General features: G+C 37.6%; 1 protein-coding gene across 3 annotated transcripts in view; it reads right to left on the minus strand.

The window, feature by feature from the left end:
• Positions 1 to 13,126, minus strand: part of NAV3 (neuron navigator 3) — a 556,838-nt gene that overhangs the window by 287,032 nt on the left and 256,680 nt on the right. The gene's annotated exons all lie outside the window — the stretch shown is intronic.

Here is a 13,126-nt window from a genome sequence, read left to right on the forward strand (position 1 = left end):
AGAGACCACTCAGAAGCTCCCTGCAGCCTGCTCAAACTCCAGCTTCCAGCCCTGTGACAAGTAGTTCACACCAGCCCTAGCTACAGCTCCTGCCCAGGTGTGGCTTGTGCTGAGGACTTCCTACTGACCACACCCACTTCAACAATAGCCAGAGGCTCACCTCCAGGAATACCTACTGATCCCACCTGCTCCAATGTAAGCCCCAGGTCCTGGTGTGGCTTGCTCCTGGGACTGCCTGAGGCCTGAGCCCTCTCCAGCTACAACTCCAATAGGTCTTTCCTGGCCTGTCTCTATTCCAGCAATAGCTGAAAGCCTGGGTAAGGCCTGCCCCTGGAACTGCCTGTGGCCTACATATGTGCCAGATCCTAGGCATTTAGGACCCAGCACACAGTCTACAAAAGGGTAGGTCCTATACTGTTGGAAACTGCCCTGCCTGGTTTCAGGAGCTGTAACCACCCCCATGGCTAAGGCTGAGTGAGTGACCTTCAGACCACAAGCCACTAAGGAGACAAAGCTTATCTCCCTGGCAGGAGCACTGCTTCTGCTCCTTTTACTTCATCCATAACTGGCCCCCAATGCTTGATCAGTTAGCCAATGACAGGTAAGATTCCTCAAGGGGGGAATGACCTAAGACAGGCATGATCACAGGAAGGCCCTCAGGGAAGGACTTTGGAGGCTATAGAAAAAGGGGCTGATGGACCCTCGCCCCTCAGCTTTGACCTAGCCTGAATTCTCATTCTGTCTGCAAGAAGTCTCCTAATCTCTTGGCTGCCTTACTTCCCCTGCTTAACCTAAGCCTGAAACAATGCTAGAGGTGGGTGTGGCCCTGTGCTGGAAAGGGTAGGTTCCCCAGGGTAATCAGACCTAACAGAAAATGCTTAAAATTCTGTGAAACCTGCTTTGCAAATACCCTCAATTTAAACAATGAGTCCAAGCCTGAAATGAGTTTGTTTCCCCAAAGTTTTGTGGCACTTTAGCTATTTGACCCTGACTCAAAATAAGCCCTCAGAGTTCTTTGAATGTTATCTATTTGATCCTTACTGCCTGACAATGATTAATGAGCTTTACCTGCATTCCTGTGCAAATTGAAAGCCAATAAAAACCTATCAAGGCAAGGGTTGCCACTCTCTCCCCTGGAGAGAGTAGCTGTGCCATCCCTTTTCCTCCATAGGACTCGGTAGCCCATATGAATGTATCTCGTCTCATCCATAACACCACGGACACTGAGGGGCTGGTGTCCTCATCACCTATACAAGGTCACTCCTTCAGGACCAGGAAACCTGTTGTTTACCTAATTCATAGAAACAAACACGGAGACACAGACAAAATGAAGAGATAGTGAAATATGTCCCAAATGAAAGACCAGAACAAAACCCCAGGAAAGAACTACATGAAAGAGAGATAAGCAACCTATCGGATAAAGAGTTCAACACACTGGATATAAAAATACTCAATGGGCTCAGGAGAAATATAGAGGAACTCAGTGAGAACTTCAACAGTGAGGAAGCATAAAGAAAGAAAAAAAAAACATGAAGAGCCTGTAAGAAATGAAGAATATGGTAACTACAATGAAAAATAAATTTGATGGAATCAATATCAGGTTAGATGAAGCAGAAGACTGAACCAGCAATTTGGATATCAAGGTGGCAGCAAACACCCAACTGAAACAGCAAAAAGAAAAAAGAATTTTTAAAAATGAGGATAGTTGAAGGAGTGTCTGGAAGAACATCCAGCAGGGTAGCATTCAGACCAAAGGGGTCCCAGGAGGAGAAGAGAGACAGAAAGGAGCAGAAAACCCTTTTAAAGAAATAAAGGCTGAAAACTTCTCCAACCTGGTCAAGAACACAGATTCCAGGTCTAGGAAACACAGAGAGTCTCAAATATGATGAGCCCCATAATAGGTCCACACCAAGCGTCATAACTAAAATGCCAAAAGTTAAGTCAACAAGGACTTTTTTTAACTTCAAAGTTGGAAACAAACAGGAACAATTACATTTAACTATTTTAATCCATTTGGCAAAACCCATATTCAAGAAAAATGGAAAAGGAAGACTCCGAGTAACTTTAGCTGTGGCACTTTCACTGTGCCCAGTCTCATGATAAGGGGACTAAAAGGACTGCAAAGAAAGCTTAAGTTAGTAGTTTCACTGGTAGTGACTGTGTGGGCATAGTAATTCTGAAACAGGTTTATGAGTAGTGCAGAATTGAGCAAAGGAATAAATATACTGATTTCATTGGGAGCCAGGCTTCTCGTGGTGAAAGAAAGGACCTACAAATATAAAATGTTGAAAGGCAAGAATAACATAAAACAGCTATGCCCCTCAGTCTGTCCACGGAAGGGCCATGCACAAAGACACCATAGTGGGGAAGAGCACACCTGGCTTCTATATCTTGAATTCTAGTATCACCCTCCACAAGCAAGAACCAGAGGTTTTTAGCAACAATGGCTGAGTCCATGGCTGGAGCTAGGAGAGTAAGCCTGGATCACCTGGTTCCAGAAGTAAAAATGTGCGCCAAGAGTGACAGGCACAGAAACCAGCTGGAAGGGTCTCCCACTGACCAAATCTGGGACAATTTGAGCATCAAAATAAATGATGATAATAATGAATATAACCAATTGAATAAAATCAGAATCCATGGATCCATACTGACAGAAGTAAATAAGAGAGAGAGGTTGCTTATAATAAAATGTTAATTAATAAATGCAGATGGAATGATAAAGTTTAAAATCACCATCTGGCAATCACTGTAGTAAATGACTCAGTCAAGAGCCATCAATAAGGAACAGGATATTCACATAACTTCCAATAATCTCCCCACAGGTTAATTATTTACAGCAATTGGAAAAATAGTAACTTTGCAGTAGAGAAACTTGGAGGACATGCCCCGGACCTGGGGGTTGACTGATACGGGAACAAGTCACAATGACCTACCACCTGATAGGACCTATGCGAAGAATGCAGCACCACTTCCGGGGTGTTCCTGCCACTGGAATCTAACCAAGTATCAGACAAGCCCAAACTGAGGACATTCCACAAAGTAGCTGGCCCCATTGCTTCAAAATGTCAAAGTTGAGAGATGAGTGAGACTAAGACAGTCTGGACGGAAGAAGGCTACAGAGACATGGGAAATGAAAGGCAACAGGGGCCGTGGACTGGAGCACACACCTGAAAAATTCCTACTAAAGAGCATGAGAGAGACAGTGGGTGTAATCTAAATAAGCCTGTGTTTGAAAAAAATAAATAGTGCAAGTTCAGTCCAGGTGTTTTTAAAATTTACCCAACCCATTTGCAAAGATTAAAAAGAATGTTAACACTTAGGGTTGACTACATTATAGAGAAACACTCTTACAGATTGTTATTAAAAGAATAATTTGATACTATCTTAAGAGAGAAATTTCACATAACATGTTATAATTTAGTATATATATACATATATAGTCAAAAATGTAAACATTTGCTCTTCTAGATAATTACACTAAAGTAAAGAACCAGTCACAATTCTTGGCTAAGACATTATAAAAAATTGCAAACAAAAATTACATATAAAAATGTAAAACACTAAGCATATGTTAAAATAAATGTTAACAGAAATGTGCAAGGGATACTTTCAATGATTAAAAATCAAATCCTCAGCATATGTATTGATAAGGAGAAATAGTTAAGAAATATTAGTTTAAAAGAATAAGCTACAAAATCCATATCTTCATATATATCAAAATTGGAAGTAATTACACTAATGTATTAAAGAGTAATATCTGAGAAGTGGGATTAGAGGTTTTTTAAGCTTTCTTCTATATTTTTCATCTCTGAAATAGGAGTACTTACGTATATTCAACACCATAGAAAAAGAGAAATGATATAAACACAGGTTCTTTATACTTAAGGGATTCCAAATTTTAAAAAGTCTACAAAGGAGAGACATTTAAATCTAGGCAAACATGATTTAAAATGTAGTGACTGAAAACTCAGCTGGAAGCAATGAAGTTTTAATCAACTTTTCAGTACTTGTGCCTCTGTCAGACATTTTTTTAGTTCCCCAGGGTTGTCAGGAAATAGTGATTCTATCCTGAAATTTGGCTTTGGGTCCTAGAATTGCCAACCACAGCTTTCCCAAGCAGTGTCTTCCCTAAGACCAGGGCCTTTGCTGAAACTCCAACATTTCAATGTTCATCCCCAGCTGCGATGTTCACATTTCCATTAACTGCTCCCCCATCGGTCTCTTCCTTCTCTGTCTGTATGTGTGTTCAGAGGACTGACACTTCTGGTGAAGTTATAGTGTATGCAACATTAGCACAAGTACCACTCCACTTAGGCATCACCATGGCATTTTTTTTTTCATATTAGCTTGTGTCAAACATAGGCTTAACTTATTTCATGTTCAACTAGAGAAATACCAATCTTTACTCATGGTCAAGGAAAAACTTGACCAATAAATTGCAAGCTAATATAGTACACAAAAAATCTTGTTTGTTATTCCTCAATTGAAGAAAATTTCAAAGGCAATTAGGAAGTTTATTTTCTACTTATATACTGACATGCTGATCTATAAGAGTTATTTCTCACATAAGAGTCTGTCCACCGAGATCAGTATTCAAATATGTTTGAAGAGCATTATGCTAAATGAAATGAGCCAATCAGAGAAAGACAAGTACCATATGATTTTACTCACATACAGAATCTAATCAGCAAAATGAACTATCAAGCAAAACAGAGACAGACACATAGAAAGCAGACCAACAGCTGCTGATGGGAGGGGGCTCCTGGGAGGGGGCTGAGGAATTGGGGGAAAAGGAATAAAAAGAGAAAAAAAAACCTCATGGACATGGACAATAGTACAGGGTCTGCAAGGGGGTAGATGGAGGTGATGGAGGAGGGTGGGGGGGTACAAATGGTGATGGAAGAAGATGGGGTGGTGAACACACAACCCAGTGTACCAATGATGTGTTGCGAAACTGTGCACCTGAAACCTGTATAACTTTGTTAAACAGTGGCACTGCAATCAATACACTAAAAAAGGGGGGAAAAATAAATGTATTTCATGTACATGTTTAAATTGAAAAGTTACTAAGAAGTTGAGCATATATGTTTTTGATACCCTTGGAAACACTTAGATTCAAGGTCTAAGACTACCGTAAATGGGCCTCCTATCCTGGTCCATCACTTTCATGTGCTGGGTGACTGTGTGTGGGCACATGTGGGCACACTCACATAGGCATACATGTGTGTGTTCTTAATCCCTGTCATCTCCAGGAAACCCTAACAGAACAGAATCCTTCATGAAGCAATGGTAAAAATGATGAAAATGAAGCAATATTTACTTAGGCTTTCACTTGCTTTCAGATTGAAGATGATGAACATCCTTGAATTTCATAAAAAATGACCAGTGGTTTTCTGAATTCAAATGAAAACCCACTCCCTCTCTGTAAGATCTCATGTATTAGCCTTTAGTCTTGCCAGGTCTCCCACTGTCCTCCTTCTTCTTCCCAATTCTCCTTAAACACTGGTTGTTTTTTTTCCACTCCACTCATTTCCTTTGCTGTCCCCAGTGTGTGGTAAGCTCCCCGTCCACACATTCTCCAGCGTCTGTAACAGGAGCACCATCACCAACTGACTTACTGACTTGTTAAAATCTCATTTTCAGCCTAAAAATTTGCCCCCGATTCTGATTCCTAAATGTCTCACTAATTTTTAAAAAAAAGTGTTCCAATTTTCTAGGCTATATTCTGACTTATTTAGTCCCTACATATTCTTGCCTGAAATTTTAGAGTTGTGATGACTGTTAGAAACTTTTATACATACTATTTCTATACATTATTTTGCAGTAGCATATTTAGATATTTTCTTGGTAAACTATCATAAACATAAATTCTGAATCAGGTAACAATGTATTTACTTATTTCCTACCCACTATAAAAATGATATGCAATATGGAATTGAGCACCCATATCACACATTAACTCATTTATCACATAGTATGCCTAGTACATGTTAAACACTAGAAACATATTGATAAGCAAAAAAAAGAAAAAAGAAAAATCATAGGCTTTTCTCCTATAAAACATGTGGCCTTACAAGAAAAAAAAGATATTCAACAAAAATTACAATAAATATATTACTCAAAATTGAGATAAGGGCTCTAAATGAAAGGAACATATCAAAAATGAGCACAAAGTTGTTCTGGCTGGTGTGGCTCAGTGGACTGGGCACTGGCCTGTGAATAGGAAGTTTGCTGTTTCAATTCCTGGTCAGGGCACATGCCTGGGTTGTGGGTCAGGGCCCCAGCCAGGGGTGTGCGAGAGGCAACCGAATGATGTTTCTCTCCCTCTCTTTCTCCTTCTCTTCTCCTCCCCAAAAATAAATAAATAAATAAAATGCTTAAAAAATGAGTATAAAGCAGAGAAAAGTACTCTAGGTATATCTAGATATAGAAGGTGGAGGTAGGTAATCATGGATGTTGACCCACGAAAAGAATGTTTGAAATAAAATATGAAAATGAGTAAAAGTTAACCAGGTTAAGATCGAGGGAAGAAAGCTCCAAATAGAAATGATGCTTCCAAATATCATGAGGAGGGAGGGGCATGCCATGTCAAACTGGCTGACGTAATCAGGATCACATCCATCAACACAAAATTTCATTTACTTAATAAATGAGTGTGTACATCATGTGTCTTCGCATCAGATGATTCGTTTCATAAAAACCATAGGCACTATAACATATTTTTCAATACAAAGTTGTTTTTACTTGACATTTATTGCCTCACATAGTGTACTTATTTACTCTATGTCAAGAACTTTATATCATTAGTTAATTGAATTCTATAATGACTGGAAAATTGATGCTTAAAGAGGTTAGGCAGTTGACCCAAGGTCACAGGCCTCATAACGGGGCAAACCTAAGAAGTGAATCAGCCAGGCCTCAAGCCCAGCTTCTTGCCTTCATTTGCCCTTTGACCTCATTTCCACCATATTAGTTAGGACTTACATCCTCAGCTAGTATAGAAGAGGTTTCTCACTCTTCTTATACTAATCTGCAAAGGGAGTTTTCACATAGTGACATTATAGGCACTAATACAATTACTTAAATAAACCAGGCTTCATGCAAAAGTTGAGATTTTCTTAGAAGGATCTGTTTTTAGTTCATAGAAACATATCTCTTGGCTCTCTCTCCATATCATTATCCAGTGATCTTGGCAACTGTTTTTTTCACGTTCCTCCTAATTTCAATAGCTAAGTTAGAGCCATATGCAAAATCTGCAGACTAAAAGAAAATGATCTACTCTGATTGACAACAGAGCCATCAGATCCACACTGCAGAGCCAGCGCCTGAGATGAAGGACATTATCTGGTGTGAGCTGATTCCACTCTCCAGCCTTCCCTAGTGCCACACCAAGACACATCCACACCTGAGGGGCCTCGGCACCCTCAAATCCAATAGGTCCAGAACTTAAGGCTGCCTACTTTTTATACTGTTTTGGGCCTGAGATGTGGGGCACAACATACCCTAGGGACTACTCTATTATTATGAAAGAAATCACTTGTTATATTTGTTACTTGAAATTAATTACTTCAGTGTTTTTACTTTTTTGAATTATTCTTTGGGGTCTACTCAAAGGTTTAATGTCACAGCTCTGGAAACATTTATATTTTATTTTTATACCCTAGAGTACATGTTTGATTCTGTTTAAAAACATATCACCCCTTCCAGTCCTTTCCTCACACCATCCATTCATTATTTTTCAAGGGCCATTTGACTCTCATCTCTTTGTAACTATCAAGCTCAGCTATATGCTAATTTCACTAACTTTATCCCTTAGGATTTTATATACTAACCTATGTTTTAATAACAACTCCTACATGTTTTTAAAATATATTTATGCCCTGTACATGCATTTCACATTAGAAAATGCCAGGCACCCTGTTAGAGAAAAGATTACTGGAAATCAACATGTAATGAGAATAATGTTAAGGGGAACAAATATAAATTATGTATCTTAGACTTCACTTCCACATTGAAAAATGGCATTTATCATTTCTAAACGTTAGCTACCTTTTAAAATTAAATTTACTGCTTTTTTTGACTGTCACCTTACTAAATTTAATTCCCACCAAGTTATCTGAATGTTCTAAAGAACAAATGTGTCTGTTCATAGTTTTATTTGGTTGCATCAAAGAGGAGGCTAAGTATAGTGAGAGGTTTTCCAGAATGTCCTGTATTGGGAATGGATATTTCTTGTTATTGGAGTGGAGAATTTAGCTATAGGCCAATATTCTGATTGGATATTAAGAGGACTTCTTTCCATTTAAAACCACTAAATGAGTTATTCAAGAGTTATTCATGGAGTTATTCAAGAAGAATACAGAGCAGTGATCTGTTTCAGTCTTATGAAATTTTAAATCCTAATCAAACAGCAAACTTCTTATAACTAACCAAAGAGTAAACCTGTCTAAAGTCCCTTCTCAAAATTTTTCTATTATCATAATTAAACTGTGTAAAATCTTAGTAATTGGTTTGATGTGAGACAGAAGAAAATGTTTGGTGTTGTGTCCAAAGGTTGCCTTCCCTGATTCAAATCAAAGAGTCTCTGGCTACAACGACCAAAAGGCCTGTGGGCTTTGCAAGAGCCAGCATCTATTTGGGCTAACTTGTTCCTGCGAACCAAGGTCTTTCAAAAACTCCTTTCTTGTATCTAGCATTATTATATGAACACTAAAAACCATTGTAATGAAATCTTAAGCCTTAGGTATTCAAGCTCAATTCTTCAAGAGATGTAAGAAGACAATATCCTCATATCCACATTCTTAAGAATAGCAGGCTGTGTTATCATGTATTAAGAAAAATACATAGTGACTACCTACTATGCCTAAAGTAAGGAACGTCAAAGTATCTAAGTAATTTTATCTAAGTTGACCAATCATTCAACATTAATATAGCTGTATTCAATAACTTTTTTTCTTGAGGATTTGGATTTTCACCTTAGGTAAAGGCAAACTATTTTCTGTTTTCAAACCATATGCTTAGAACTTTATTAATTATTATTCATAAAATGTATTTGACTCACAAAAATAATAAAAAATGTTATTACATGTTATTTGATGGCAGGCTGACAAACTCCCATAATGTGAGGTCAATGGGAACATTCTTAAGGATAGCAGGCTGTGTTATCATGTATTAAGAAAAATACATAGTGACTACCTACTATGCCTAAAGTAAGGAACGTCAAAGTATGGGGAAAAGGGGACATGGGAGGTTTGTTGCATAGCAGTCACCAAGCAAATAGACCAGAACAACCACACATGTATATAGAAGGAGAGGATCAGTTGTTTTAGGTTGCAGAGAGTTATACAGCAGAAATTTGGTTCATTTGTTCATTGTTAAATACATTATCTTAGCCCTGGCTGGCATAGCTCAGTGGATTGAGTGCGGGCTGGGAACCAAAGTGTCCCAGGTTCGATTCCCAGCCAGGGTACATTCCTGGGTTGCAGGCCATAACCCCCAGCAACCGCACATTGATGTCTCTCTGTCTCTCTCTCTGTCTCTCTCTCTCTCTCACTCTCTCTCTCTCTCCCCCTTCCTTCCCTCCCTAAAAATAAATAAATAAAATCTTTAAAAAAAATACATTATCTTACAACTTACAAACATCCCTGAATATTGCTCTTAACATCATTGCCTTAAATTATAATATACAGAACATTTAAACAAAATTACTTATGTTACTACTAACAACAGAAGTAATTGAATGGATTCCAAGGGATCACACATTAACTTATGGACGCATTTCCTATATTTCTGAGAAAGTCATAGCTCCAAAGAACTGCCAATTCTCCTTTGGAAAATAGATCTGTAAAGCAGAAGAATGGATAACAAAACAAGTTCCATTATATTTGCTGGAAAGGGCTTGGGATATTCGGTGGCCTTGTAGACATTATGAGGGGAAAGGGAAGTGTCAATTATTGTTAAAATAGAAATGCTTAACATCATTTTTCCTCTCACTTCAAAGAAAAATAAAATAAAAAAGAATAACATGCAGACTCATCTATATGAACTACAAAACAGTTCTGAACTGTAAAGTGAATAAATTTTAGTTTAATCATCTGTGTTTGCAAAAGAAGCTAACAAAAAATAACACATTCACATTTAATCTAACTTCATAATTTATTGATAGTACAAACCCCTTCTCTTATATCTTATATACTTTTGTGGGGTTACTCATTAGTTCGTTCGTTCATTCATTCATTCATTATTTAAACAGATATTTATCGAAGACCAACTTTGTGAAAGACACTACTCAAGACATAGAGTGGCTCAGAGGTAAAATGAATGAAGTAGGTAAGGTCTCTTGCTCATGTTACATACATTCTAAAAAAAAATAAACCAATGAGTAAGAGAATTACAGATTGAGATACATACTATGAAGGATATAAAATCAGTAACATGATACATAGTTGATAGGCAGAGGGGACTTTAGATAGAAAAGGGAGTATTTAAGAGACTCCATCAGAAAATAGTTCTCTAAGGGAAGTCTACTTCTATTTAGCCTCCAGAATTCATACAACCTTAGGTCTCCCAGCCACCTCAGAAAACACCCTTCACTACATCTGCATCAGAGCTCTGTACTATGCAGAGTGTCATTTGTACGGCAAGGCCCCCCATCCTGTTGTACCAGAGAAATTCCTACAGTGGACGTATGCTAGTGTGTACATGTGATATTTTTAAAGGTAGTTAAAATAAGAATTATTTGATGTGTAAAGCACCCAAAGCCTCATATCAAGGTATGTTTAAACCAATCTCACTATTTCGCACAGATGCATTTGCAAACTATCAGGTCTTTTTTTTTCCCCTCAGAAGAAAAGGGACTGAAGGTTAAGGGAGGCATAAGTTGGCAGAACCCAGTAAAGGACTGAAAAAATATATATATATATTATAAAGAAGAGGTAAATAAAAGGTACATGAAGAAGCAATAGCATGACGCAAGTACAAATGAAATTAGAGAATACTTCAACACAATATTTAAATAAACCTTCATGTCTGAGATACTTTCTAAGATGTACCAAAAATGTGCACCTCTCCTGCCCCATTTATATTATAATATCTGTCTTAAAAGACATGTTTTAACAGTTACACATAAATTAAAATACATTAGTTTTCCCTTATCCATAAGAGGCATTTCCAAGAGCCCCATGGATTTCTGAAACCATGGATGGCATGGAACCCTATATAGGCTATGTTTTCTTTGCCATCCATAAAAACCCATGAACCGAGTTTAATTTATTAATTAGGCACATTCAGAGATTAATAATAGAACAACTACAACAATACACTGTAATGAAAGTTATGGGAATGTGGTCTCTCTCTCTCTAACTAGCGTGGATTCTTCTCCCTTCTTCACAATTTCATGGACAAAAGATTTGTTTTTACCGTAAATCTTAACAAGGTCAACATACTATTTTTCTTCCTGTAAGCCTAGAACTTACACCTTTTCACTTAAAGGAACTGTACAGCTTCTTTTGGAAACACCCCCATTGCCAGCATCACCACTCTTGCACTTCGGCGCAATTATTAAATCAAATTAGAACACCAGCACCCTGACGCCAGGCAGAGGATCCAATAGCCCCGGCAGCGCTCGCAGACAAATGGGCGAGTGCACCCAGAGCAGAGACGCCCAGGCGCTGGACAAAAGGATTATTGACGCACTAGGAGCGAATGAGCCGGACTGGCGAGATTTCATCATGCTAGGCAGAAAGGCACACAATTTTAAACTTGGGAATTGTTCAGTTCTGGAATTTTCCATTGACTAGTTGTAGGTTGTAGATGACCATGGGTAACTGAAACCACCAAATGTGAAACTGAAGATAATGGGGAACTTCTATACAGGAATTTGAGAATTTTGCGATTACTATTAACGTCATTGCCCTGCATGACTCGCTTTAATGATTTTTGTTTCCTGTTCTTGTCTTCTAATTTAATAGGCTTTTTATTAAATAAAAGATTTAGTGAAACAAAATTGTGACAAACCCATCTTTAAATCACTTTTAACCTTAGCTCCAAATTTCCCTACTTTTAAAGGTTTGTCATGTATGCATAGTGTTGCCTTAAAACAGGACTCTGTGGTTACAGGAATGTTTTTCCCCATGTCATCAACTGAAGCTCTTTGGTCCAAAAGGACACTTGAAGACGATAGGAGTGTTGCTAACTGTGTGAACCCCATACACGTTTATGTCAGTGGGCAAAGAAAGGGACCACAGTAAAATGAAGACTGAAGGATTACACATATCACAACGCAAACTAATAGATGTTTAAACTATCTTGTTAAAATGTTCAGGAGAATAACTTCTGCTAATATTTGTTTTTACAAAAAAATAGGTAAAACAGTTATGAAGACTTTAAAAGTTGTCCACAAAATAGTTCAAACAGTGACTATAAAGAAGAAATATAAAGCGATAAAAAAAATCCTGAATGGTTTGTAAAAGTTTAACCAGTAGTCAGAGCATCTTCCCAGCATATCTCCTGACATTTGCTAAAGAGAATTGATTTTAAATATAGATGATTCATTTTAACCATCCTCAGATACATCCTTAGATACATAAAAGCTAAACTTCCAAACAAACGTGTATTCTGATCTACCTACCTAGCAGAACTGCTATTTGTTTACACTTTGCATTTCCGTTTTTCTAGTATTTATACAGTTGGCATTCCCAGCCCTTCCATTTTAAATGTAAACCTGTTGTATTTGGTATGAGCAGCTGCAAATAATTTAACAAAGATTTTCAAGATGTCAATTCCTTAAGGATATGCATACAGTTAATCACATCACTGGCAAAATGTTTTCATTAGCAGAAAAGAAAGGGATTTCAGAATACAACACAAAGTGTTTACTATGATAGATATAAAGAAATTAAATACTTTAGTCCTCTTTTTTAAGATGAGAAAAAAAGGTGAAGCTTTGATGACTTTCTAAAATTGAGTGTGACAGTATCCTCCCTCATCCTGTCCCCATTGAAGTTTTAAAATAAATAGTTGCTTCATCCAAGTAACTACTGCCAGATAAATATGGAAACATTAGATAAGCTATTTTTAATCAAATTGATGTTTAAAAAAAGGTCACATATCACACCAATGAAACAAT

This window comes from Phyllostomus discolor, chromosome 2 (assembly GCF_004126475.2).
Source record: "Phyllostomus discolor isolate MPI-MPIP mPhyDis1 chromosome 2, mPhyDis1.pri.v3, whole genome shotgun sequence".
Taxonomy (NCBI): Eukaryota; Metazoa; Chordata; class Mammalia; order Chiroptera; family Phyllostomidae; genus Phyllostomus; species Phyllostomus discolor.